At 44.9% G+C, this 26,880-nt stretch overlaps 1 protein-coding gene across 1 annotated transcript in view; it reads right to left on the reverse strand.

The window, feature by feature from the left end:
- LOC148521400 (uncharacterized) overlaps nucleotides 1-26,880 on the reverse strand; it is a 206,981-nt gene that overhangs the window by 115,253 nt on the left and 64,848 nt on the right.

Genomic DNA, 26,880 nt, shown 5'->3' on the forward strand with positions numbered 1-26,880 from the left:
TTTGAATACATTATTAGTAACTATGTCTAGAAAAGATTTTATTCTGTTAAATACATTGAAGTGCTAAAAGTCTTGGGATAGCAGCATGTAAAGGTCATGGTAGGTAGGGTCACCGTACTGTGACATCTTGGAAATGCCCAGATCTGCATCAGTTACAATCTGACATCTCGTGAGTCAGTATGAACACTGACTAGGCTGCTCATGGCAAGACGAGGTGAATTATCGGAGTTCGAATGGGGCATGACAGTGGGTGCCTGACAGATGGGACATTCCATTACCGAAGTTGTTCGGCCATTTAACAATCCTCGATCTACGGTGTCACGTGTGTACCAGGAATACCTCAAGGAAGGCATTACCACCTACCACGGATAGCGCAGTGGCCGACCACGGGTACTTAATGATCCCGACCAGCGGCATCTGGCCTAGAATTGTCCACGGTAACAGACAAGCGACACTGGCTCATAATGGCAAGGGGTGTGTTCACGTGGCATGGGGTGTGTCCACGTGGCATGGGGTGTGTCCGCTGGCACGCCTGAACACATCATTGACCGGTAACCGCTACGTTGCATTGCTTGATGACCACTTGCAGCACTTCATGGACTTCATGCAACCTTACAATGATGGAATAATCCACCAGGATAATACACTCTGGGCCTGATTCAGTGCGGATCGCTATCGCGATCGCAACTGCGATTACGCACGCAGTCTAACTGCGAAAATATGCTATTGATTGCTATCCCAATGCCATCGCAGCCTAACATAAGGACGCCCCCTTTACCTTACATCCGTAATACTTCGCAAGTCTGCAAAACCATCAGTAACATGGAGTACAATCACTGCCTCACACACACTTACACAGGCTCTGACCTTACTCAGGAATTACTAACCTCATCACAAACAGTGATTACACAAGACTGAGATACCATCAGTAACATGGAGTACCATCACAGCCTCACACACACTTAAACAGGCTCTGACCTTACTCAGGAATTACGAACCTCATCACACACAGTGATTACACAAGACTGAGACACCATCAGTAACATGGAGTACCATCCCACACTCGCACAGACTTATCCAGGCTCTGACCTTACTCAGGAATTACTAACCTCATCACACACAGTGGCTACACAGGACTGAGACACCATCAGTAACATGGAGTACCATCACAGCCTCACACAGGCTCTGACCTTACTCAGGAATTACTAACCTCATCACACGCAGTGATTACACAAGACTGAGAGACCATCAGTAACATGGAGTACCATCACATCCTCACACACACTTACACAGGCTCTGACCTTACTCAGGAATTACTAACCTCATCACACGCAGTGATTACACAAGACTGAGATACCATCAGTAACATGGAGTACCATCACAGCCTCACACACAGCCTCACACACACTTACACAGGCTCTGACCTTACTCAGGAATTACTAACCTCACCACACGCAATGATTACACAAGACTGAGAAACCATCAGTAACATGGAGTACCATCACAGCCTCACACACACTTACACAGGCTCTGACCTTACTCAGGAATTACTAACCTCATCACACACAGTGATTACACAAGACTGAGATACCATCAGTAACATGGAGTATCATCACATGCTCACACACACTTACACAGGCTCTGACCTTACTCAGGAATTACTAACCTCATCACACACAGTGATTATACAAGACAGGGAAACCATCAGTAACATGGAGTACCATCACACACTCTCACAGACTTATCCAGGCTCTGACCTTACTCAGGAATTACTAACCTCATCACACACAGTGATTACACAATACTGAGATACCATCAGTAACATGGAGTACCATCACATCCTCACACACACTTACACAGGCTCTGACCTTACTCAGGAATTACTAACCTCATCACACGCAGTGATTACACAAGACTGAGATACCATCAGTAACATGGAGTACCATCACAGCCTCACACACACTTACACAGGCTCTGACCTTACTCAGGAATTACTAACCTCATCACACGCAATGATTACACAAGACTGAGAAACCATCAGTAACATGGAGTACCATCACAGCCTCACACACACTTACACAGGCTCTGACCTTACTCAGGAATTACTAACCTCATCACACACAGTGACTACACAAGACTGAGATACCATCAGTAACATGGAGTACCATCACAGCCTCACACACACTTACACAGGCTCTGACCTTACTCAGGAATTACTAACCTCATCACACACAGTGATTACACAAGACGGAGACACCATCTGTAACATGGAGTACCATCACAGCCTCACACACACTTACACAGATTCTGACCTTACTCAGGAATTACTAACCTCATCACACACAGTGATTACACAAGACTGAGATACCAAGGGGAACATGGAGTACCATCACAGCCTCACGTACACTTACATAGGCTCTGACTTTACTCAGGAATTACTAACCTCATCACACGCAGTGATAACACAAGACTGAGAGACCATCAGTAACATGAAGTACCATCACATCCTCACACACACTTACACAGGCTCTGACCTTACTCAGGAATTACTAACCTCATCACACACAGTGATTACACAATACTGAGATACCATCAGTAACATGGAGTACCATCACATCCTCACACACACTTACACAGGCTCTGACCTTACTCAGGAATTACTAACCTCATCACACGCAGTGATTACACAAGACTGAGATACCATCAGTAACACGGAGTACCATCACAGCCTCACACACACTTACACAGGCTCTGACCTTACTCAGGAATTACTAACCTCATCACACACAGTGATTATACAAGACTGGGAAACCATCAGTAACATGGAGTACCATCACACACTCGCACAGACTTATCCAGGCTCTGACCTTACTCAGGAATTACTAACCTCATCACACACAGTGGCTACACAGGACTGAGACACCATCAGTAACATGGAGTACCATCACAGCCTCACACAGGCTCTGACCTTACTCAGGAATTACTAACCTCATCACACGCAGTGATTACACAAGACTGAGAGACCATCAGTAACATGGAGTACCATCACAGCCTCACACACACTTACACAGGCTCTGACCTTACTCAGGAATTACTAACCTCATCACACGCAGTGATTACCCAAGACTGAGAGACCATCAGTAACATGGAGTACCATCACATCCTCACACACACTTACACAGGCTCTGACCTTACTCAGGTATCACTAACCTCATCACACGCAGTGATTACACAAGACTGAGAAACCATCAGTAACATGGAGTACCATCACAGCCTCACACACACTTACACAGGCTCTGACCTTACTCAGGAATTACTAACCTCATCACACACAGTGATTACACAAGACTGAGACACCATCAGTAATATGGAGTACCATCACAGCCTCACACACACTTACACAGGCACTGACCTTACTCAGGAATTACAAACCTCATCACATGCAGTGATTACACAAGACTGAGAGACCATCAGTAACATGGAGTACCATCACATCCTCACACACACTTACACAGGCTCTGACCTTACTCAGGTATCACTAACCTCATCACACGCAGTGATTACACAAGACTGAGAAACCGTCAGTAACATGGAGTACCATCACAGACTCACACACACTTACACAGGCTCTGACCTTACTCAGGAATTACTAACCTCATCACACACAGTGATTACACAAGACTGAGAAACCATCAGTAACATGGAGTACCATCACATCCTCACACACACTTACACAGGCTCTGACCTTACTCAGGAATTACTAACCTCATCACACGCAGTGATTACACAAGACTGAGAGACCATCAGTAACATGGAGTACCATCACAGCCTCACACACACTTACACAGGCTCTGACCCTACTCAGGAATAACTAACCTCATCACACACAGTGATTACACAAGACTGAGATACCATCAGTAACATGGAGTACCATCACATCCTCACACACACTTACACAGGCTCTGACCTTACTCAGGAATTACTAACCTCATCACACGCAGTGATTACACAAGACTGAGATACCATCAGTAACATGGAGTACCATCACAGCCTCACACACAGCCTCACACACACTTACACAGGCTCTGACCTTACTCAAGAATTACTAACCTCATCACACGCAGTGATTACACAAGACTGAGAAACCATCAGTAACATGGAGTACCATCACAGCCTCACACACACTTACACAGGCTGTGACCTTACTCAGGAATTACTAACCTCATCACACACAGTGATTACACAAGACTGAGATACCATCAGTAACATGGAGTACCATCACATCCTCACACACACTTACACAGGCTCTGACCTTACTCAGGAATTACTAACCTCATCACACACAGTGATTATACAAGACTGGGAAACCATCAGTAACATGGAGTACCATCACACACTCGCACAGACTTATCCAGGCTCTGACCTTACTCAGGAATTACTAACCTCATCACACACAGTGGCTACACAGGACTGAGACACCATCAGTAACATGGAGTACCATCACAGCCTCACACACACTTACACAGGCTCTGACCTTACTCAGGAATTACTAACCTCATCACACGCAGTGATTACACAAGACTGAGAGACCATCAGTAACATGGAGTACCATCACATCCTCACACACACTTACACAGGCTCTGACCTTACTCAGGAATTACTAACCTCATCACACGCAGTGATTACACAAGACTGGGAAACCATCAGTAACATGGAGTACCATCACACACTCACACAGACTTACACAGGCTCTGACCTTACTCAGGAATTACTAACCTCATCACACACAGTGACTACACAGGACTGAGACACCATCAGTAACATGGAGTACCATCACAGCCTCACACACACTTACACAGGCTCTGACCTTACTCAGGAATTACTAACCTCATCACACACAGTGATTACACAAGACTGAGATACCATCAGTAACATGGAGTACCATCACATCCTCACACACACTTACACAGGCTCTGACCTTACTCAGGAATTACTAACCTCATCACACGCAGTGATTACACAAGACTGAGATACCATCAGTAACATGGAGTACCATCACAGCCTCACACACAGCCTCACACACACTTACACAGGCTCTGACCTTACTCAAGAATTACTAACCTCATCACACGCAGTGATTACACAAGACTGAGAAACCATCAGTAACATGGAGTACCATCACAGCCTCACACACACTTACACAGGCTGTGACCTTACTCAGGAATTACTAACCTCATCACACACAGTGATTACACAAGACTGAGATACCATCAGTAACATGGAGTACCATCACATCCTCACACACACTTACACAGGCTCTGACCTTACTCAGGAATTACTAACCTCATCACACACAGTGATTATACAAGACTGGGAAACCATCAGTAACATGGAGTACCATCACACACTCGCACAGACTTATCCAGGCTCTGACCTTACTCAGGAATTACTAACCTCATCACACACAGTGGCTACACAGGACTGAGACACCATCAGTAACATGGAGTACCATCACAGCCTCACACACACTTACACAGGCTCTGACCTTACTCAGGAATTACTAATCTCATCACACGCAGTGATTACACAAGACTGAGAGACCATCAGTAACATGGAGTACCATCACATCCTCACACACACTTACACAGGCTCTGACCTTACTCAGGAATTACTAACCTCATCACACGCAGTGATTACACAAGACTGGGAAACCATCAGTAACATGGAGTACCATCACACACTCACACAGACTTACACAGGCTCTGACCTTACTCAGGAATTACTAACCTCATCACACACAGTGACTACACAGGACTGAGACACCATCAGTAACATGGAGTACCATCACAGCCTCACACACACTTACACAGGCTCTGACCTTACTCAGGAATTACTAACCTCATCACACACAGTGATTACACAAGACTGAGATACCATCAGTAACATGGAGTACCATCACATCCTCACACACACTTACACAGGCTCTGACCTTACTCAGGAATTACTAACCTCATCACACGCAGTGATTACACAAGACTGAGATACCATCAGTAACATGGAGTACCATCACAGCCTCACACACAGCCTCACACACACTTACACAGGCTCTGACCTTACTCAAGAATTACTAACCTCATCACACGCAGTGATTACACAAGACTGAGAAACCATCAGTAACATGGAGTACCATCACAGCCTCACACACACTTACACAGGCTGTGACCTTACTCAGGAATTACTAACCTCATCACACACAGTGATTACACAAGACTGAGATACCATCAGTAACATGGAGTACCATCACATCCTCACACACACTTACACAGGCTCTGACCTTACTCAGGAATTACTAACCTCATCACACACAGTGATTATACAAGACTGGGAAACCATCAGTAACATGGAGTACCATCACACACTCGCACAGACTTATCCAGGCTCTGACCTTACTCAGGAATTACTAACCTCATCACACACAGTGGCTACACAGGACTGAGACACCATCAGTAACATGGAGTACCATCACAGCCTCACACACACTTACACAGGCTCTGACCTTACTCAGGAATTACTAACCTCATCACACGCAGTGATTACACAAGACTGAGAGACCATCAGTAACATGGAGTACCATCACATCCTCACACACACTTACACAGGCTCTGACCTTACTCAGGAATTACTAACCTCATCACACGCAGTGATTACACAAGACTGAGAGACCATCAGTAACATGGAGTACCATCACATCCTCACACACACTTACACAGGCTCTGACCTTACTCAGGAATTACTAACCTCATCACACGCAGTGATTACACAAGACTGGGAAACCATCAGTAACATGGAGTACCATCACACACTCACACAGACTTACACAGGCTCTGACCTTACTCAGGAATTACTAACCTCATCACACACAGTGACTACACAGGACTGAGACACCATCAGTAACATGGAGTACCATCACAGCCTCACACACACTTACACAGGCTCTGACCTTACTCAGGAATTACTAACCTCATCACACACAGTGATTACACAAGACTGAGATACCATCAGTAACATGGAGTACCATCACATCCTCACACACACTTGCACAGGCTCTGACCTTACTCAGGAATTACTAACCTCATCACACGCAGTGATTACACAAGACTGAGATACCATCAGTAACATGGAGTACCATCACAGCCTCACACACACTTACACAGGCACTGACCTTACTCAGGAATTACTAACCTCATCACATGCAGTGATTACACAAGACTGAGAGACCATCAGTAACATGGAGTACCATCACATCCTCACACACACTTACACAGGCTCTGACCTTACTCAGGAATTACTAACCTCATCACACGCAGTGATTACACAAGACTGAGAGACCATCAGTAACATGGAGTACCATCACATCCTCACACACACTTACACAGGCTCTGACCTTACTCAGGTATCACTAACCTCATCAGACGCAGTGATTACACAAGACTGAGAAACCATCAGTAACATGGAGTACCATCACAGCCTCACACACACTTACACAGGCTCTGACCTTACTCAGGAATTACTAACCTCATCACATACACTGATTACACAAGACTGAGAGACCATCAGTAACATGGAGTACCATCACATCCTCACACACACTTACACAGGCTCTGACCTTACTCAGGAATTACTAACCTCATCACAAACAGTGATTACACAAGACTGAGATACCATCAGTAACATGGAGTACCATCACAGCCTCAGGTACACTTACACAGGCTCTGACCTTACTCAGGAATTACTAACCTCATCACACGCAGTGATTACACAAGACTTAGAGACCATCAGTAACATGGAGTACCATCACATCCTCACACACACTTACACAGGCTCTGACCTTACTCAGGAATTACTAACCTCATCACACACAGTGATTACACAAGACTGAGAAACCATCAGTAACATGGAGTACCATCACATCCTCACACACACTTACACAGGCTGTGACCTTACTCAGGAATAACTAAGCTCATCACACACAGTGATTACACAAGACTGAGAGACCATCAGTAACATGGAGTACCATCACAGCCTCACACACACTTACACAGGCTCTGACCTTACTCAGGAATTACTAACCTCATCACATGCAGTGATTACACAAGTCTGAGAGACCATCAGTAACATGGAGTACCATCACAGCCTCACTCACACTTACACAGGCTCTGACCTTACTCAGGAATTACTAACCTCATCACACGCAGTGATTACACAAGACTGAGAGACCATCAGTAACATGGAGTACCATCACAGCCTCACACACACTTACACAGGCTCTGACCTTACTCAGGTATCACTAACCTCATCACATGCAGTGATTACACAAGACTGAGAAACCATCAGTAACATGGAGTACCATCACAGCCTCACACACACTTACACAGGCTCTGACCTTACTCAGGAATTACTAACCTCATCACACAGTGATTACACAAGACTGAGACACCATCAGTAACATGGAGTACCATCACAGCCTCACACACACTTACACAGGCTCTGACCTTAGTCAGGAATTACTAACCTCATCAAACGCAGTGATTACACAAGACTGAGATACCATCAGTAACATGCAGTACCATCACATCCTCACACACACTTACACAGGCTCAGACCTTACTCAGCAATTACTAACCTCATCACACACAGTGATTATACAAGACTGGGAAACCATCAGTAACATGGAGTACCATCACACACTCACACAGACTTACACAGGCTCTGACCTTACTCAGGAATTACTAACCTCATCACACACAGTGACTACACAGGACTGAGACACCATCAGTAACATGGAGTACCATCACAGCCTCACACACACTTACACAGGCTCTGACCTTACTCAGGAATTACTAACCTCATCACACGCAGTGATTACACAAGACTGAGAGACCACCAGTAACATGGAGTACCATCACAGCCTCACACACACTTACACAGGCTCTGACCCTACTCAGGAATAACTAACCTCATCACACACAGTGATTACACAAGACTGAGATACCATCAGTAACATGGAGTACCATCACATCCTTACACACACTTACACAGGCTCTGACCTTACTCAGGAATTACTAACCTCATCACACGCAGTGATTACACAAGACTGAGAAACCATCAGTAACATGGAGTACCATCACAGCCTCACACACACTTACACAGGCTCTGACCTTACTCAGGAATTACTAACCTCATCACACACAGTGACTACACAAGACTGAGATACCATCTGTAACATGGAGTACCATCACAGCCTCACACACACTTACACAGGCTCTGACCTTACTCAGGAATTACTAACCTCATCACACACAGTGATTAAACAAGACTGAGACACCATCAGTAACATGGAGTACCATCACAGCCTCACACACACTTACACAGGCTCTGACCTTACCCAGGAATTACTAACCTCATCACACACAGTGATTACACAAGACTGAGATACCAAGGGGAACATGGAGTACCATCACAGCCTCACGTACACTTACATAGGCTCTGACTTTACTCAGGAATTACTAACCTCATCACACGCAGTGATTACACAAGACTGAGAGACCATCAGTAACATGGAGTACCATCACATCCTCACACACACTTACACAGGCTCTGACCTTACTCAGGAATTACTAACCTCATCACACACAGTGATTACACAATACTGAGATACCATCAGTAACATGGAGTACCATCACATCCTCACACACACTTACACAGGCTGTGACCTTACTCAGGAATTACTAACCTCATCACACGCAGTGATTACACAAGACTGAGATACCATCAGTAACATGGAGTACCATCACAGCCTCACACACAGCCTCACACACACTTACACAGGCTCTGACCTTACTCAGGAATTACTAACCTCATCACACGCAATGATTACACAAGACTGAGAAACCATCAGTAACATGGAGTACCATCACAGCCTCACACACACTTACACAGGCTCTGACCTTACTCAGGAATTACTAACCTCATCACACACAGTGATTACACAAGACTGAGACACCATCAGTAACATGGAGTACCATCACAGCCTCACACACACTTACACAGGCTCTGACCTTACTCAGGAATTACTAACCTCATCACACACAGTGATTACACAAGACTGAGATACCAAGGGGAACATGGAGTACCATCACAGCCTCACGTACACTTACATAGGCTCTGACTTTACTCAGGAATTACTAACCTCATCACACGCAGTGATTACACAAGACTGAGATACCATCAGTAACATGGAGTACCATCACAGCCTCACACACAGCCTCACACACACTTACACAGGCTCTGACCTTACTCAGGAATTACTAACCTCACCACACGCAATGATTACACAAGACTGAGAAACCATCAGTAACATGGAGTACCATCACAGCCTCACACACACTTACACAGGCTCTGACCTTACTCAGGAATTACTAACCTCATCACACACAGTGATTACACAAGACTGAGATACCATCAGTAACATGGAGTACCATCACATCCTCACACACACTTACACAGGCTCTGACCTTACTCAGGAATTACTAACCTCATCACACACAGTGATTATACAAGACTGGGAAACCATCAGTAACATGGAGTACCATCACAAACTCGCACAGACTTATCCAGGCTCTGACCTTACTCAGGAATTACTAACCTCATCACACACAGTGGCTACACAGGACTGAGACACCATCAGTAACATGGAGTACCATCACAGCCTCACACACACTTACACAGGCTCTGACCTTACTGAGGAATTACTAACCTCATCACACGCAGTGATTACACAAGACTGAGAGACCATCAGTAACATGGAGTACCATCACAGCCTCACACACACTTACACAGGCTCTGACCTTACTCAGGAATTACTAACCTCATCACACGCAGTGATTACCCAAGACTGAGAGACCATCAGTAACATGGAGCACCATCACATCCTCACACACACTTACACAGGCTCTGACCTTACTCAGGTATCACTAACCTCATCACACACAGTGATTACACAATACTGAGATACCATCAGTAACATGGAGTACCATCACATCCTCACACACACTTACACAGGCTCTGACCTTACTCAGGAATTACTAACCTCATCACACGCAGTGATTACACAAGACTGAGATACCATCAGTAACATGGAGTACCATCACAGCCTCACACACAGCCTCACACACACTTACACTGGCTCTGACCTTACTCAGGAATTACTAACCTCATCACACGCAATGATTACACAAGACTGAGAAACCATCAGTAACATGGAGTACCATCACAGCCTCACACACACTTACACAGGCTCTGACCTTACTCAGGAATTACTAACCTCATCACACACAGTGACTACACAAGACTGAGATACCATCAGTAACATGGAGTACCATCACAGCCTCACACACACTTACACAGGCTCTGACCTTACTCAGGAATTACTAACCTCATCACACACAGTGATTACACAAGACTGAGACACCATCAGTAACATGGAGTACCATCACAGCCTCACACACACTTACACAGGCTCTGACCTTACTCAGGAATTACTAACCTCATCACACACAGTGATTACACAAGACTGAGATACCAAGGGGAACATGGAGTACCATCACAGCCTCACGTACACTTACATAGGCTCTGACTTTACTCAGGAATTACTAACCTCATCACACGCAGTGATAACACAAGACTGAAAGACCATCAGTAACATGGAGTACCATCACATCCTCACACACACTTACACAGGCTCTGACCTTACTCAGGAATTACTAACCTCATCACACACAGTGATTACACAATACTGAGATACCATCAGTAACATGGAGTACCATCACATCCTCACACACACTTACACAGGCTCTGACCTTACTCAGGAATTACTAACCTCATCACACGCAGTGATTACACAAGACTGAGATACCATCAGTAACATGGAGTACCATCACAGCCTCACACACACTTACACAGCCTCTGACCTTACTCAGGAATTACTAACCTCATCACACACAGTGATTATACAAGACTGGGAAACCATCAGCAACATGGAGTACCATCACACACTCGCACAGACTTATCCAGGCTCTGACCTTACTCAGGAATTACTAACCTCATCACACACAGTGGCTACACAGGACTGAGACACCATCAGTAACATGGAGTACCATCACAGCCTCACACACACTTACACAGGCTCTGACCTTACTCAGGAATTACTAACCTCATCACACGCAGTGATTACCCAAGACTGAGAGACCATCAGTAACATGGAGTACCATCACATCCTCACACACACTTACACAGGCTCTGACCTTACTCAGGTATCACTAACCTCATCACACGCAGTGATTACACAAGACTGAGAAACCATCAGTAACATGGAGTACCATCACAGCCTCACACACACTTACACAGGCTCTGACCTTACTCAGGAATTACTAACCTCATCACACGCAGTGATTACACAAGACTGAGAGACCATCAGTAACATGGAGTACCATCACAGCCTCACACACACTTACACAGGCTCTGACCCTACTCAGGAATAACTAACCTCATCACACGCAGTGATTACACAAGACTGAGAGACCATCAGTAACATGGAGTACCATCACAGCCTCACACACACTTACACAGGCTCTGACCCTACTCAGGAATAACTAACCTCATCACACAAAGTGATTACACAAGACTGAGATACCATCAGTAACATGGAGTACCATCACATCCTCACACACACTTACACAGGCTCTGACCTTACTCAGGAATTACTAACCTCATCACACACAGTGACTACACAAGACTGAGATACCATCTGTAACATGGAGTACCATCACAGCCTCACACACACTTACACAGGCTCTGACCTTACTCAGGAATTACTAACCTCATCACACACAGTGATTACACAAGACTGAGACACCATCAGTAACATGGAGTACCATCACAGCCTCACACACACTTATACAGGCTCTGACCTTACCCAGGAATTACTAACCTCATCACACACAGTGATTACACAAGACTGAGATACCAAGGGGAACATGGAGTACCATCACAGCCTCACGTACACTTACATAGGCTCTGACTTTACTCAGGAATTACTAACCTCATCATACGCAGTGATTACACAAGACTGAGAGACCATCAGTAACATGGAGTACCATCACATCCTCACACACACTTACACAGGCTCTGACCTTACTCAGGAATTACTAACCTCATCACACACAGTGATTACACAATACTGAGATACCATCAGTAACATGGAGTACCATCACATCCTCACACACACTTACACAGGCTCTGACCTTACTCAGGAATTACTAACCTCATCACACGCAGTGATTACACAAGACTGAGATACCATCAGTAACATGGAGTACCATCACAGCCTCACACACAGCCTCACACACACTTACACAGGCTCTGACCTTACTCAGGAATTACTAACCTCAACACACACAATGATTACACAAAACTGAGAAACCATCAGTAACATGGAGTACCATCACAGCCTCACACACACTTACACAGGCTCTGACCTTACTCAGGAATTACTAACCTCATCACACACAGTGATTACACAAGACTGAGATACCAAGGGGAACATGGAGTACCATCACAGCCTCACGTACACTTACATAGGCTCTGACTTTACTCAGGAATTACTAACCTCATCACACGCAGTGATTACACAAGACTGAGAGACCATCAGTAACATGGAGTACCATCACATCCTCACACACACTTACACAGGCTCTGACCTTACTCCATGTTACTGATGGTATCTCAGTATTGTGTAATCACTGTGTGTGATGAGGTTAGTAATTCCTGAGTACCATCACATCCTCACACACACTTACACAGGCTCTGACCTTACTCAGGAATTACTAACCTCATCACACGCAGTGATTACACAAGACTGAGATACCATCAGTAACATGGAGTACCATCACAGCCTCACACACAGCCTCACACACACTTACACAGGCTCTGACCTTACTCAGGAATTACTAACCTCACCACACGCAATGATTACACAAGACTGAGAAACCATCAGTAACATGGAGTACCATCACAGCCTCACACACACTTACACAGGCTCTGACCTTACTCAGGAATTACTACCCTCATCACACACAGTGATTACACAAGACTGAGATACCATCAGTAACATGGAGTACCATCACATCCTCACACACACTTACACTGGCTCTGACCTTACTCAGGAAATACTAACCTCATCACACACAGTGATTATACAAGACTGGGAAACCATCAGTAACATGGAGTACCATCACACACTCGCACAGACTTATCCAGGCTCTGACCTTACTCAGGAATTACTAACCTCATCACACACAGTGGCTACACAAGACTGAGAGACCATCAGTAACATGGAGTACCATCACAGCCTCACACACACTTACACAGGCTCTGACCTTACTCAGGAATAACTAGCCTCATCACACGCAGTGATTACACAAGACTGAGAGACCATCAGTAACATGGAGTACCATCACAGCCTCACACACACTTACACAGGCTCTGACCTTACTCAGGAATAACTAACCTCATCACACGCAGTGATTACCCAAGACTGAGAGACCATCAGTAACATGGAGTACCATCACATCCTCACACACACTTACACAGGCTCTGACCTTTCTCAGGTATCACTAACCTCATCACACGCAGTGATTACACAAGACTGAGAAACCATCAGTAACATGGAGTACCATCACAGCCTCACACACACTTACACAGGCTCTGACCTTACTCAGGAATTACTAACCTCATCACACACAGTGATTACACAAGACTGAGACACCATCAGTAATATGGAGTACCATCACAGCCTCACACACACATACACAGGCTCTGACCTTACTCAGGAATTACAAACCTCATCACACGCAGTGATTACACAAGACTGAGAGACCATCAGTAACATGGAGTACCATCACATCCTCACACAGGCTCTGACCTTACTCAGGTATCACTAACCTCATCACACACAGTGATTACACAATACTGAGATACCATCAGTAACATGGAGTACCATCACATCCACGCACATACTTACACAGGCTCTGACCTTACTCAGGAATTACTAACCTCATCACACACAGTGATTACACAAGACTGAGATACCAAGGGGAACATGGAGTACCATCACAGCCTCACGTACACTTACATAGACTCTGACTTTACTCAGGAATTACTAACCTCATCACACGCAGTGATTACACAAGACTGAGAGACCATCAGTAACATGGAGTACCATCACAGCCTCACACACACTTACACAGGCTCTGACCTTACTCAGGAATTACTAACCTCATCACACACAGTGACTACACAAGACTGAGATACCATCAGTAACATGGAGTACCATCACAGCCTCACACACACTTACACAGGCTCTGACCTTACTCAGGAATAACTAACCTCATCACACACCGTGATTACACAAGACTGAGAAACCATCAGTAACATGGAGTACCATCACATCCTCACACACACTTACACAGGCTCTGACCTTACTCAGGAATTACTAACCTCATCACACACAGTGATTACTCAAGACTGAGACACCATCAGTAACATGGAGTACCATCACATCCTCACACACACTTACACAGGCTCTGACCTTATTCAGGAATTACTAACCTCATCACACACAGTGATTACACAAGACTGAGATACCAAGGGGAACATGGAGTACCATCACAGCCTCACGTACACTTACATAGACTCTGACTTTACTCAGGAATTACTAACCTCATCACACGCAGTGATTACACAAGACTGAGAGACCATCAGTAACATGGAGTACCATCACATCCTCACACACACTTACACAGGCTCTGACCTTACTCAGGAATTACTAACCTCATCACACACAGTGATTACACAATACTGAGATACCATCAGTAACATGGAGTACCATCACAGCCTCACACACAGCCTCACACACACTTACACAGGCTCTGACCTAACTCAGGAATTACTAACCTCAACACACGCAATGATTACACAAGACTGAGAAACCATCAGTGACATGGAGTACCATCACAGCCTCACACACACTTACACAGGCTCTGACCTTACTCAGGAATTACTAACCTCATCACACACAGTGACTACACAAGACTGAGATACCATCAGTAACATGGAGTACCACCACAGCCTCACACACACTTACACAGGCTCTGACCTTACTCAGGAATTACTAACCTCATCACACACAGTGATTACACAAGACTGAGATACCAAGGGGAACATGGAGTACCATCACAGCCTCACGTACACTTACATAGACTCTGACTTTACTCAGGAATTACTAACCTCATCACACGCAGTGATAACACAAGACTGAGAGACCATCAGTAACATGGAGTACCATCACATCCTCACACACACTTACACAGGCTCTGACCTTACTCAGGAATTACTAACCTCATCACACACAGTGATTACACAATACTGAGATACCATCAGTAACATGGAGTACCATCACATCCTCACACACACTTACACAGGCTCTGACCTTACTCAGGAATTACTAACCTCATCACACGCAGTGATTACACAAGACTGAGATACCATCAGTAACATGGAGTACCATCACAGCCTCACACACAGCCTCACACACACTTACACAGGCTCTGACCTTACTCAGGAATTACTAACCTCATCACACGCAATGATTACACAAGACTGAGAAACCATCAGTAACATGGAGTACCATCACAGCCTCACACACACTTACACAGGCTCTGACCTTACTCAGGAATTACTAACCTCATCACACACAGTGATTATACAAGACTGGGAAACCATCAGTAACATGGAGTACCATCACACACTCACACAGACTTACACAGGCTCTGACCTTACTCAGGAATTACTAACCTCATCACACACAGTGACTACACAGGACTGAGACACCATCAGTAACATGGAGTACCATCACAGCATCACACACACTTACACAGGCTCTGACCTTACTCTGGAATTACTAACCTCATCACACACAGTGACTACACAAGACTGAGATACCATCAGTAACATGGAGTACCATCACATCCTCACACACACTTGCACAGGCTCTGACCTTACTCAGGAATTACTAACCTCATCACACGCAGTGATTACACAAGACTGAGATACCATCAGTAACATGGAGTACCATCGCAGCCTCACACACACTTACACAGGCTCTGACCTTACTCAGGAATTACTAACCTCATCACACGCAGTGATTACACAAGACGTAGAGACCATCAGTAACATGGAGTACCATCACAGCCTCACACACACTTACACAGGCTCTGACCTTACTCAGGAATTACTAACCTCATCACATACAGTGATTACACAAGACTGAGAGACCATCAGTAACATGGAGTACCATCACATCCTCACACACACTTACACAGGCTCTGACCTTACTCAGGAATTACTAACCTCATCACACACAGTGATTACACAAGACTGAGAAACCATCAGTAACATGGAGTACCATCACAGCCTCACGTACACTTACACAGGCACTGACCTTACTCAGGAATTACTAACCTCATCACACGCAGTGATTACACAAGACTTAGAGACCATCAGTAACATGGAGTACCATCACATCCTCACACACACTTACACAGGCTCTGACCTTACTCAGGAATTACTAAGCTCATCACACACAGTGATTACACAAGACTGAGAGACCATCAGTAACATGGAGTACCATCACAGCCTCACACACACTTACACAGGCTCTGACCTTACTCAGGAATTACTAACCTCATCACACGCAGTGATTACACAAGACTGAGATACCATCAGTAACATGGAGTACCATCACAGCCTCACACACAGCCTCACACACACTTACACAGGCTCTGACCTTACTCAGGAATTACTAACCTCATCACACACCGTGATTACACAAGACTGAGAAACCATCAGTAACATGGAGTACCATCACATCCTCACACACACTTACACAGGCTCTGACCTTACTCAGGAATTACTAACCTCATCACACGCAGTGATTACACAAGACTGAGATACCATCAGTAACATAGAGTACCATCACATCCTCACACACACTTACACAGGCTCTGACCTTACTCAGGAATTACTAACCTCATCACACACAGTGATTATACAAGACTGGGAAACCATCAGTAACATGGAGTATCATCACACACTCACACAGACTTACACAGGCTCTGACCTTACTCAGGAATTACTAACCTCATCACACACAGTGACTACACAGGACTGAGACACCATCAGTAACATGGAGTACCATCACAGCCTCACACACACTTACACAGGCTCTGACCTTACTCAGGAATTACTAACCTCATCACACACAGTGATTACACAAGACTGAGATACCAAGGGGAACATGGAGTACCATCACAGCCTCACGTACACTTACATAGGCTCTGACTTTACTCAGGAATTACTAACCTCATCACACGCAGTGATTACACAAGACTGAGAGACCATCAGTAACATGGAGTACCATCACATCCTCACACACACTTACACAGGCTCTGACCTTACTCAGGAATTACTAACCTCATCACACACAGTGATTACACAATACTGAGATACCATCAGTAACATGGAGTACCATCACATCCTCACACACACTTACACAGGCTCTGACCTTACTCAGGAATTACTAACCTCATCACACACAGTGATTACACAAGACTGAGATACCAAGGGGAACATGGAGTACCATCACAGCCTCACGTACACTTACATAGGCTCTGACTTTACTCAGGAATTACTAACCTCATCACACGCAGTGATTACACAAGACTGAGAGACCATCAGTAACATGGAGTACCATCACATCCTCACACACACTTACACAGGCTCTGACCTTACTCAGGAATTACTAACCTCATCACACACAGTGATTACACAATACTGAGATACCATCAGTAACATGGAGTACCATCACATCCTCACACACACTTACACAGGCTCTGACCTTACTCAGGAATTACTAACCTTATCACGCGCAGTGATTACACAAGACTGAGATACCATCAGTAACATAGAGTACCATCACAGCCTCACACACAGCCTCACACTCACTTACACAGGCTCTGACCTTACTCAGGAATTACTAACCTCACCACACGCAATGATTACACAAGACTGAGAAACCATCAGTAACATGGAGTACCATCACTGCCTCACACACACTTACACAGGCTCTGACCTTACTCAGGAATTACTAACCTCATCACACACAGTGATTACACAAGACTGAGATACCATCAGTAACATGGAGTACCATCACATCCTCACACACACTTACACAGGCTCTGACCTTACTCAGGAATTACTAACCTCATCACACACAGTGATTATACAAGACTGGGAAACCATCAGTAACATGGAGTACCATCACACACTCGCACAGACTTATCCAGGCTCTGACCTTACTCAGGAATTACTAACCTCATCACATACAGTGGCTACACAGGACTGAGACACCATCAGTAACATGGAGTACCATCACAGCCTCACACACACTTACACAGACTCTGACCTTACTCAGGAATTACTAACCTCATCACACGCAGTGATTACACAAGACTGAGAGACCATCAGTAACATGGAGTACCATCACAGCCTCACACACACTTACACAGGCTCTGACCTTACTCAGGAATTACTAACCTCATCACACGCAGTGATTACCCAAGACTGAGAGACCATCAGTAACATGGAGTACCATCACATCCTCACACACACTTACACAGGCTCTGACCTTACTCAGGTATCACTAACCTCATCACACGCAGTGATTACACAAGACTGAGAAACCATCAGTAACATGGAGTAACATCACAGCCTCACACACACTTACACAGGCTCTGACCTTACTCAGGAATTACTAACCTCATCACACACAGTGATTGCACAAGACTGAGACACCATCAGTAATATGGAGTACCATCACAGCCTCTCACACACTTACACAGGCTCTGACCTTACTCAGGAATTACAAACCTTATCACACGCAGTGATTACACAAGACTGAGAGACCATCAGTAACATGGAGTACCATCACATCCTCACACACACTTACACAGGCTCTGACCTTACTCAGGTATCACTAACCTCATCACACACAGTGATTACACAATACTGAGATACCATCAGTAACATGGAGTACCATCACATCCTCACACACACTTACACAGGCTCTGACCTTACTCAGGAATTACTAACCTCATCACACGCAGTGATTACACAAGACTGAGATACCATCAGTAACATGGAGTACCATCACAGCCTCACACACAGCCTCACACACACTTACACAGGCTCTGACCTTACTCAGGAATTACTAACCTCATCACACGCAATGATTACACAAGACTGAGAAACCATCAGTAACATGGAGTACCATCACAGCCTCACACACACTTACACAGGCTCTGACCTTACTCAGGAATTACTAACCTCATCACACACAGTGATTACACAAGACTGAGAAACCATCAGTAACATGGAGTACCATCACATCCTCACACACACTTACACAGGCTCTGACCTTACTCAGGAATTACTAACCTCATCACACACAGTGATTACACAAGACTGAGACACCATCAGTAACATGGAGTACCATCACAGCCTCACACACACTTACACAGGCTCTGCCCTTACTCAGGAATTACTAACCTCATCACACACAGTGATTACACTAGACTGAGATACCATCAGTAACATGGAGTACCATCACAGCCTCACACACACTTACACAGCTCTGACCTTACTCAGGAATTACTAACCTCATCACACGCAGTGACTACACAAGACTGAGATACCATCAGTAACATGGAGTACCATCACAGCCTCACACACACTTACACAGCTCTGACCTTACTCAGGAATTACTAACCTCATCACACGCAGTGACTACACAAGACTGAGATACCATCAGTAACATGGAGTACCATCACATCCTCACACACACTTACACAGGCTCTGACCTTACTCAGGAATTACTAACCTCATCACACACAGTGATTACACAATACTGAGATACCATCAGTAACATGGAGTACCATCACATCCTCACACACACTTACACAGGCTCTGACCTTACTCAGGAATTACTAACCTCATCACACACAGTGATTACACAAGACTGAGATACCAAGGGGAACATGGAGTACCATCACAGCCTCACGTACACTTACATAGGCTCTGACTTTACTCAGGAATTACTAACCTCATCACACGCAGTGATTACACAAGACTGAGAGACCATCAGTAACATGGAGTACCATCACATCCTCACACACACTTACACAGGCTCTGACCTTACTCAGGAATTACTAACCTTATCACACGCAGTGATTACACAAGACTGAGATACCATCAGTAACATAGAGTACCATCACAGCCTCACACACAGCCTCACACTCACTTACACAGGCTCTGACCTTACTCAGGAATTACTAACCTCACCACACGCAGTGATTACACAAGACTGAGAGACCATCAGTAACATGGAGTACCATCACAGCCTCACACACACTTACACAGGCTCTGACCTTACTCAGGAATTACTAACCTCATCACACGCAGTGATTACCCAAGACTGAGAGACCATCAGTAACATGGAGTACCATCACATCCTCACACACACTTACACAGGCTCTGACCTTACTCAGGTATCACTAACCTCATCACACGCAGTGATTACACAAGACTGAGAGACCATCAGTAACATGGAGTACCATCACATCCTCACACACACTTACACAGGCTCTGACCTTACTCAGGAATTACTAACCTTATCACACGCAGTGATTACACAAGACTGAGATACCATCAGTAACATAGAGTACCATCACAGCCTCACACACAGCCTCACACTCACTTACACAGGCTCTGACCTTACTCAGGAATTACTAACCTCACCACACGCAATGATTACACAAGACTGAGAAACCATCAGTAACATGGAGTACCATCACTGCCTCACACACACTTACACAGGCTCTGACCTTACTCAGGAATTACTAACCTCATCACACACAGTGATTACACAAGACTGAGATACCATCAGTAACATGGAGTACCATCACATCCTCACACACACTTACACAGGCTCTGACCTTACTCAGGAATTACTAACCTCATCACACACAGTGATTATACAAGACTGGGAAACCATCAGTAACATGGAGTACCATCACACACTCGCACAGACTTATCCAGGCTCTGACCTTACTCAGGAATTACTAACCTCATCACACACAGTGGCTACACAGGACTGAGACACCATCAGTAACATGGAGTACCATCACAGCCTCACACACACTTACACAGACTCTGACCTTACTCAGGAATTACTAACCTCATCACACGCAGTGATTACACAAGACTGAGAGACCATCAGTAACATGGAGTACCATCACAGCCTCACACACACTTACACAGGCTCTGACCTTACTCAGGAATTACTAACCTCATCACACGCAGTGATTACCCAAGACTGAGAGACCATCAGTAACATGGAGTACCATCACATCCTCACACACACTTACACAGGCTCTGACCTTACTCAGGTATCACTAACCTCATCACACGCAGTGATTACACAAGACTGAGAAACCATCAGTAACATGGAGTAACATCACAGCCTCACACACACTTACACAGGCTCTGACCTTACTCAGGAATTACTAACCTCATCACACACAGTGATTGCACAAGACTGAGACACCATCAGTAATATGGAGTACCATCACAGCCTCTCACACACTTACACAGGCTCTGACCTTACTCAGGAATTACAAACCTTATCACACGCAGTGATTACACAAGACTGAGAGACCATCAGTAACATGGAGTACCATCACATCCTCACACACACTTACACAGGCTCTGACCTTACTCAGGTATCACTAACCTCATCACACACAGTGATTACACAATACTGAGATACCATCAGTAACATGGAGTACCATCACATCCTCACACACACTTACACAGGCTCTGACCTTACTCAGGAATTACTAACCTCATCACACGCAGTGATTACACAAGACTGAGATACCATCAGTAACATGGAGTACCATCACAGCCTCACACACAGCCTCACACACACTTACACAGGCTCTGACCTTACTCAGGAATTACTAACCTCATCACACGCAATGATTACACAAGACTGAGAAACCATCAGTAACATGGAGTACCATCACAGCCTCACACACACTTACACAGGCTCTGACCTTACTCAGGAATTACTAACCTCATCACACACAGTGATTACACAAGACTGAGAAACCATCAGTAACATGGAGTACCATCACATCCTCACACACACTTACACAGGCTCTGACCTTACTCAGGAATTACTAACCTCATCACACACAGTGATTACACAAGACTGAGACACCATCAGTAACATGGAGTACCATCACAGCCTCACACACACTTACACAGGCTCTGCCCTTACTCAGGAATTACTAACCTCATCACACACAGTGATTACACTAGACTGAGATACCATCAGTAACATGGAGTACCATCACAGCCTCACACACACTTACACAGCTCTGACCTTACTCAGGAATTACTAACCTCATCACACGCAGTGACTACACAAGACTGAGATACCATCAGTAACATGGAGTACCATCACAGCCTCACACACACTTACACAGGCTCTGATCTTACTCAGGAATTACTAACCTCATCACACGCAGTGATTACACAAGACTGAGAGACCATCAGTAACATGGAGTACCATCACATCCTCACACACACTTACACAGGCTCTGACCTTACTCAGGAATTACTAACCTCATCACACGCAGTGATTACACAAGACTGAGAGACCATCAGTAACATGGAGTACCATCACATCCTCACTAACACTTACACAGGCTCTGACCTTACTCAGGAATTACTAACCTCATCACACGCAGTGATTACACAAGACTTAGAGACCATCAGTAACATGGAGTACCATCACATCCTCACACACACTTACACAGGCTCTGACCTTACTCAGGAATTACTAACCTCATCACACGCAGTGATTACACAAGACTTAGAGACCATCAGTAACATGGAGTACCATCACAGCCTCACACACGCTTACACAGGCTCTGACCTTACTCAGGAATTACTAACCTCATCACACGCAGTGATTACACAAGACTGTGATACCATCTGTAACATGGAGTACCATCACAGCCTCACACACACACTTACACAGGCTCTGACCTTACTCAGGAATTACTAACCTCATCACACACAGTGATTACACAAGACTGAGATACCATCAGTAACATGGAGTACCATCACAGCCTCACACACACTTACACAGCTCTGACCTTACTCAGGAATTACTAACCTCATCACACACAGTGACTACACAAGACTGAGATACCATCAGTAACATGGAGTACCATCACAGCCTCACACACACTTACACAGGCTCTGATCTTACTCAGGAATTACTAACCTCATCACACGCAGTGATTACACAAGACTGAGAGACCATCAGTAACATGGAGTACCATCACATCCTCACACACACTTACACAGGCTCTGACCTTACTCAGGAATTACTAACCTCATCACACGCAGTGATTACACAAGACTGAGAGACCATCAGTAACATGGAGTACCATCACATCCTCACTAACACTTACACAGGCTCTGACGTTACTCAGGAATTATTAACCTCATCACACGCAGTGATTACACAAGACTTAGAGACCATCAGTAACATGGAGTACCATCACATCATCACACACACTTACACAGGCTCTGACCTTACTCAGGAATTACTAACCTCATCACACGCAGTGATTACACAAGACTTAGAGACCATCAGTAACATGGAGTACCATCACATCCTCACACACACTTACACAGGCTCCGACCTTACTCAGGAATTACTAACCTCATCACACACAGTGATTACACAAGACTGAGACACCATCAGTAACATGGAGTACCATCACAGCCTCACACACACTTACACAGGCTCTGACCTTACTCAGGAATTACTAACCTCATCACACACAGTGATTACACAAGACTGAGATACCATCAGTAACATGGAGTACCATCACAGCCTCACACACACTTACACAGCTCTGACCTTACTCAGGAATTACTAACCTCATCACACACAGTGACTACACAAGACTGAGATAACATCAGTAACATGGAGTACCATCACAGCCTCACACACACTTACACAGGCTCTGATCTTACTCAGGAATTACTAACCTCATCACACGCAGTGATTACACAAGACTGAGAGACCATCAGTAACATGGAGTACCATCACATCCTCACACACACTTACACAGGCTCTGACCTTACTCAGGAATTACTAACCTCATCACACGCAGTGATTACAAAAGACTGAGAGACCATCAGTAACATGGAGTACCATCACATCCTCACACACACTTACACAGGCTCTGACCTTACTCAGGTATCACTAACCTCATCACACGCAGTGATTACACAAGACTGAGAAACCATCAGTAACATGGAGTAACATCACAGCCTCACACACACTTACACAGGCTCTGACCTTACTCAGGAATTACTAACCTCATCACACACAGTGATTGCACAAGACTGAGACACCATCAGTAATATGGAGTACCATCACAGCCTCTCACACACTTACACAGGCTCTGACCTTACTCAGGAATTACAAACCTTATCACACGCAGTGATTACACAAGACTGAGAGACCATCAGTAACATGGAGTACCATCACATCCTCACACACACTTACACAGGCTCTGACCTTACTCAGGTATCACTAACCTCATCACACAAAGTGATTACACAATACTGAGATACCATCAGTAACATGGAGTACCATCACATCCTCACACACACTTACACAGGCTCTGACCTTACTCAGGAATTAATAACCTCATAACACGCAGTGATTACACAAGACTGAGATACCATCAGTAACATGGAGTACCATCACAGCCTCACACACAGCCTCACACACACTTACACAGGCTCTGACCTTACTCAGGAATTACTAACCTCATCACACGCAATGATTACACAAGACTGAGAAACCATCAGTAACATGGAGTACCATCACAGCCTCACACACACTTACACAGGCTCTGACCTTACTCAGGAATTACTAACCTCATCACACACAGTGATTACACAAGACTGAGACACCATCAGTAACATGGAGTACCATCACAGCCTCACACACACTTACACAGGCTCTGCCCTTACTCAGGAATTACTAACCTCATCACACACAGTGATTACACTAGACTGAGATACCATCAGTAACATGGAGTACCATCACAGCCTCACACACACTTACACAGCTCTGACCTTACTCAGGAATTACTAACCTCATCACACACAGTGACTACACAAGACTGAGATACCATCAGTAACATGGAGTACCATCACAGCCTCACACACACTTACACAGGCTCTGATCTTACTCAGGAATTACTAACCTCATCACACGCAGTGATTACACAAGACTGAGAGACCATCAGTAACATGGAGTACCATCACATCCTCACACACACTTACACAGGCTCTGACCTTACTCAGGAATTACTAACCTCATCACACGCAGTGATTACACAAGACTGAGAGACCATCAGTAACATGGAGTACCATCACATCCTCACTAACACTTACACAGGCTCTGACGTTACTCAGGAATTATTAACCTCATCACACGCAGTGATTACACAAGACTCAGCGACCATCAGTAACATGGAGTACCATCAC

The sequence above is a fragment of the Taudactylus pleione genome, unplaced genomic scaffold (genome assembly GCF_031769625.1).
Source record: "Taudactylus pleione unplaced genomic scaffold, aTauple2 ptg000168l, whole genome shotgun sequence".
Taxonomy (NCBI): Eukaryota; Metazoa; Chordata; class Amphibia; order Anura; family Myobatrachidae; genus Taudactylus; species Taudactylus pleione.